The following is a 6,468-nucleotide window of genomic DNA, read 5'->3' on the forward strand; positions in this document are numbered from 1 at the left end:
TTGTAATACGGCAATTATTATAAAAAAGTGTTCTCAGAAACGAGCTATCATGTGTGGAGATCAATGGCTTTCAAGCCAAATGATCAATCTTATGGCCACATTCATGGCATAGTTTGTTCAAATGATCTCATATTGTGCACAAGGGTGCATATTGGAATGGCAAACAATGTTGCCTAAGGAAGTTTTCATTTTCTTTGGACGAAAAAACCATTTTCCATTTTTCGAGTGCCCGAAAGGAGGTTTTTTTGTGAAGGACCTCCAAAGTAATTGTTGCAAAATTGGACCAAATCATTTTTAGAAAATACTAGGCCATATTTAATGCACAATTGACAAAATGGTTGGGTGTAAAAAGTTTTGATCCACCTCTCGTGAAAAAGACAAATTTCCGCCGATTCAGTTGGAAGCGGGTCAAATTTGAACTGTAGGTGCCTCATAGTTTGCTATTTATTTTTTCCAAAAATCATTTCTAGGTACATAAGTAAATATTTAATCAGAGAAACACCAAAAAAATTCCAAGATTCAACCGCTAGCTAGGAACGGTCATTCCCGCCGTTTTGACCGCATTTTGAAACGGGCATAAAAAATTCAAAAAAAATCAAAAAATTGGGAAACCTTCGCATTGTGTCATCATATGTGGCCAAGTTCCTAGGAAAAATAACAAACTTGTAATACGGCAATTATTATAAAAAAGTGTTCTCAGAAACGAGCTATCATGTGTGGAGATTATTGGCTTTCAAGCCAAATGATCAATCTTATGGCCACATTCATGGCATAGTTTGTTCAAATCATCTCATATTGTGCACAAGGGTGCATATTGGAATGGCAAACAATGTTTCCTAAGGAAGTTTTCATTTTCTTTGGACAAAAAAACCATTTTCCATTTTTCGAGTGCCCGAAAGGAGGTTTTTTTGTGAAGGACCTCCCAAATAATGGTTGCAAAATTGGACCAAATCATTTTTAGAAAATACTAGGCCATATTTAATGCACAATTGACAAAATGGTTGGGTGTAAAAAATTTTGATCCACCTCTCGTGAAAAAGACAAATTTCCGCCGATTCAGTTGGAAGCGGGTCAAATTTGAACTACAGCTGCCTCATAGTTTGCTATTTATTTTTTCCAAAAATCATTTCTAGTTACATAAGGACCTATTTAATCATAAATACATGGTTTGGTGGTGATACGTCGAGGTTTGGGCGGTGGCCGAGGGCCCCAACTCTAGAGCGCATAAACTCGCATGCCCGTCGCGTGGTCACCACGTGACCGTAATGTTGCCATGTGTTCTGGGCGGCCTAGGTATGTCTAGTGGGTTGGGCACTCCCCAGGTTGGTGCTAAGAAGAAAATTACAACATAAGATTCTCACGAGGAGACCGATCGATGCTCAAACATGAATTAGCAGCCAAGTGTTTGATTAGCGGTACGGGAAATGCACATGGTCAATGGGCGTGAGTTTTGGCTGAGGATGATCATCTACTAAGGAGAATGTATTCACAAATTTTTAGCTCAAAAGGAGGATCCTAGGTGGTACTTGCTTTGCAAAGTACCACGCTGGACAAAAATATGAATGTTGAAGCTGGGCTCAAAATAATGAATGGATTGAGCTAAAATTTTGTGGAGGATGGTTATTTGGGCATAGTAAAGCATTGTAGAAAATTGATACCATTTGGACATGCCAAAGTAGTACTTCCTTCACAATGCTCTTCTATGGACAAAAAATTGGGAAAACTAGTGAGAGAGATTGGATGAATGAAATGAGCTCAAAATTGGTGTAGGTAAGTTACTTAGGTATGGTCATGCGCTAGTAAATTTTCAGATCATTTGGGTAAGCCTAGCTCGTAATTACTTCACAAAGCTTCTCTCGAGGTAGAAACTTTGGAAATTTCCCGAGAAAGATTTACTAGGAAAATTGAGCTGAATATTATCATGTGGCAATGATTTGGGTATGGAAGAGTGCCTGAAAAGTTTGAGGGTAATAGGAGGGGTCTATATAACACTTGCTTTGCAACGTGCCAATTTGGCCATAAAATATAAATTGAACCTGGGCTCACATAGATGATTTGACTGAGCTGCAATTTGGAGGAGGGTGATAATTTGGGCATATGAAGGAACTGTATAAATTTCATGTCATTTAGAGATATAAAAAAGGTACTTGCTTCACAATGCTTCTAGGTGGACAAAAACTTTGGAAATTTGCCGAGGAAGATTTGCTAGGCAAATGGAGCTGAATTTTGTCATGCGGTAATGATTTGGATAGGAAAGAGTGCCCAAAAATTCCAAGGGCAATCAAGAATATATAAATAGCACTTCCTTCACAAAGTGTTGTTGTGAACAGAATAGGAAAATGAATATTGTTGAATTAGTTTTGAACTAGGCAAGGAAGGATTTTTACATATTTGATGAAGATATGCCCCAAAGAATTTATGAGATTTTTTTGGGAATTTTAGGAATGATAGAAATATAGGTTGCTTTACAACCAAGGGCAAAAACTGCCACATAGACATGACACATAGGCAAAACTGATGAGATGGCGCCTAGTCATCACAACCAACCACAATCTACAAGGCTATGACCATCTATATTGGTCATTAACAACTAGAAATAAGGCAGCGAACTAGCACTATTTTCTTTGTGACCATTTCGTGTAAGGAAATTACAACCTTTCTAACCAAAATGGTCGCAATGGTTTAGGGTTTGGAGCCCCCTGAACAGCTTTTGACCAATTGGTCTAAAATGGTCATAAATTTATGACCAATTCTTAGAGGGTCACTGACAGAAGGTCATAAGTTGACATATTTCTTGTAGTGTAACTGCACCCTATTGGATATGATGCATACCATGATGTCTCTTATCGAATTACCACGATAGTTTATGGGTTAGGCATTAGAGACAACCACATTCACTTTAAATAGGGCACCACGTAATTCCGATGAGATGACACCGTATGAACTATGGTTTAGAGAAACCTAAGCTGTCATTTCTTAAAAGTTTGGGGCTGCGACGCTTATGTGAAAAAGTTTCAGGCTGATAAGCTCGAACCCAAAGCGGATAAATGCATCTTCATAGGACACCCAAAACAGTTGGGTATACCTCCTGTCTCAGATCCGAAAGCAATAAGGGATTGTTTCTAGAATCGGGTCCTTTCTCGAGGAAAAGTTTCTCTCGAAAGAATTGAGTGGGAGGATGGTGGAGACTTGATGAGGTTATTGAACCGTCTCTTCAACTAGTGTGTGGCAGGGCACAGGGAGTTGTTCTTGTGGCACCTACACCAATTGAAGTGGAAGCTTATGATAGTGATCATGAAACTTCAGATCAAGTCACTACCAAACCTCGTGGGATGACAAGGATGCGTACTACTTCAGAATGGTACGTAATCCTGTCTTGGAAGTCATGTTGCTAGACAACAATGAACCTACGAGCTATGGAGAAGCGATGTGGGCCTGGATTCCAAAATGGCTCGAGGCCATATAATCCGAGAGAGGATCCATATATGAAAACAAAGTGTAGACTTTGGAAGAACTACTTGATGGTCGTAAGGCTGTTAGGTACATATGGATTTTAAAAGGAAGACGGACAATGATGGTAAGTATCACCATTAAGAAAGCTCGACTTGTCATTAAGATGTTTTCCGACAAGTTCAAGGAGTTGACTACTATGAGACTTTCTCACTCGTAGCGATGCTAAGAGTCTGTCGGAATTATATTAGCGATTACTGCATTATTTATGAAATCTTGCAGATAGGATATCAAAACATTGTTTGCTCGACGTTTTTCTTGAGGAAAGGTTGTATGTGATACAACCGGAAGGTTTTGTCAATCCTGAGAGATGCTAATAAGTATGCAAAGCTCCAGCAATCCTTCTAAGGACTGGAGTAAGCATCTCGGAGTTGAAATGTATGCTTTGATGAGATGATCAAATATTTTCGGTGTATACAAAGTTTATGAGAAACTTGTATTTCCAAAGAAGTGAGTGGGAGCACTATAGAATTTCTGATGAGTATATGTTGTTGACATATTGTTGATCAGAAATGATGTAGAATTTCTGGAAAGCATATAGGGTTATTTGGAAAGTGTTTTTCAATGGAAAGCCTGGATTAAGCTACTTGAACATTGAGCATCAAGATCTATAAGGATAGATCAAAACGCTTAATGGTACTTTCAAATGAGCACATACCTTGACATGATCTTGAAGGTGTTCAAGATGGATCAGTCAAAGAAGGAGTTCTTGCCTGAGTTGTAAGGTATGAAGTTAAGACTTAAAGCTCGACCACGGCAGAAGAAAGAGGAAGGACGAAGGTCGTCCCCTATGCTTTTGTCATAGGTTCTATACGGTATGCCATGCTAAGTACCGCACCTGATGTGTGCCTTGCCACATATCTGGCAAGAGGGTACAAAGGTAATCTAGGAGTAGATCACCAGATAGCGGTCTAAATTATCCTTAGAGGAATAAGGATATGTTTATCGGTTATGGAGGTGATAAAGAGTTCAACGTAAAGAGTTACGTCGATGCAAGCTTAACACCTATTCGGATAGCTCTGAGTAGAGATACCGGATACGTATAATGGAGCAACAATTTAGAATAGCTCCAAGTAGAACAGTTATTTGAAATGGCTCCAAATGTAGCATAGTAGTTGCATCTACAAGATGACATAGAAATTTGCGAAGTACATACGGATCTGAATGTTGCAGACCCGTTGACTGAAACCTCTCTCACAAGCATAACATGATCAAACCCAGAACTCTTTGGGTGTTAGTCACATGGGGATGTGACCTTGAGTGTTAATCACATATCGATGTGAACTGGATTATTGACTCTAGTGCAAGTGGGAGACTGTTGGAAATATGCCCTAGAGGCAATAATAAATTGGTTATTATTATATTTCCTTGTTCATGATAATCGTTTATTATCCATGCTAGAATTGTATTGATAGGAAACTCAGATACATGTGTGTATACATAGACAACACCATGTCCCTAGTAAGCCTCTAGTTGACTGGCTCGTTGATCAATAGATGGTTACGGTTTCCTGACCCTGGACATTGGATGTCGTTGATAACGGGATCACATCATTAGGAGAATGATGTGATGGACAAGACCCAATCCTAAGCCTAGCACAAAGACCGTGTAGTTCGTATGCTAAAGCTTTTCTAATGTCAAGTATCATTTCCATGAGATTGTGCAACTCCCAGATACTGTAGGAGTGCTTTGGGTGTGCCAAACGTCACAACGTAACTGGGTGGCTATAAAGGTACACTACAGGTATCTCCGAAAGTGTCTGTTGGGTTGGCACGAATCGAGACTGGGATTTGTCACTCCGTGTAAACGGAGAGGTATCTCTGGGCCCACTCGGTAGGACATCATCATAATGTGCACAATGTGATCAAGGAGTTGATCACGAGATGATGTGTAACGAAACGAGTAAAGAAACTTGCCGGTAACGAGATTGAACAAGGTATCGGGATACCGACGATCGAATCTCGGGCAAGTATCGTATCGCTAGACAAAGGGAATTGTATACGGGATTGATTAAGTCCTTGACATCATGGTTCATCCGATGAGATCATCGTGGAACATGTGGGAGCTAACATGGGTATCCAGATCCCGCTGTTGGTTATTGACCGGAGAGTTATCTCGGTCATGTCTGCATGATTCCCGAACCCGTAAGGTCTACACACTTAAGGTTCGATGATGCTAGGGTTATAGGGAATAGATATACGTGGTTACCGAATGTTGTTCGGAGTCCCGGATGAGATCCCAGATGTCACGAGGAGTTCTGGAATGGACCGGAGGTAAAGATTTATATATGGGAGGTCCTGTTTTGGTCGCCGGAAAAGTTTCGGGTTTTATCGGTAATGTATCGGGACCACCGGGAGGGTCCCGGTGGTCCACCAAGTGGAGCCACCAGCCCCGGAGGGCTGCATGGGCCAAGTGTGGGAGGGGACCAGCCCCAGGTGGGCTGGTGCGCCCCCCACCAAGGCCCAAGGCGCAAGGGAGAGTGGAAGGGGGCAAACCCTAGGCTCAGATGCTCCTCCAGGATATCGATCGAATTCATGATGAGGAATACCATTCGTGCCCCTCGATGATTGGGCTCGACAACATTCTTGCCTTCCCCCCAACACAATTTTGTTCATATCATTTTGGCGTTACATCCTTTTGAACTGTCGAAGGATTGCTGCTGAACCCATCGGCCACATCCTCATCTTTTTCCTGATAAAATTGCATGAGGTGTTCTAGAAATTCTTGATGGATCCTTCGTATTCCTAAGGCCCGACCTTTACCTGATGGCCATGCCAATGCTATCTCGAAGCACGACTGTAGTACTTCGTTCATCAACAAGAACATTGGAAGTGCAATGCTGAATGTTTCTTGATCTATTATCCAAACACCGTGGTATGGGTAATATCATGATTCTTACCTCGCCCCCTTTAACTAAATGCTTTTGAACTTGCTGTCATATCATGTTTATCCCGCTCC

The sequence above is a fragment of the Triticum aestivum genome, chromosome 1A, assembly GCF_018294505.1.
Source record: "Triticum aestivum cultivar Chinese Spring chromosome 1A, IWGSC CS RefSeq v2.1, whole genome shotgun sequence".
Classification (NCBI taxonomy): Eukaryota; Viridiplantae; Streptophyta; class Magnoliopsida; order Poales; family Poaceae; genus Triticum; species Triticum aestivum.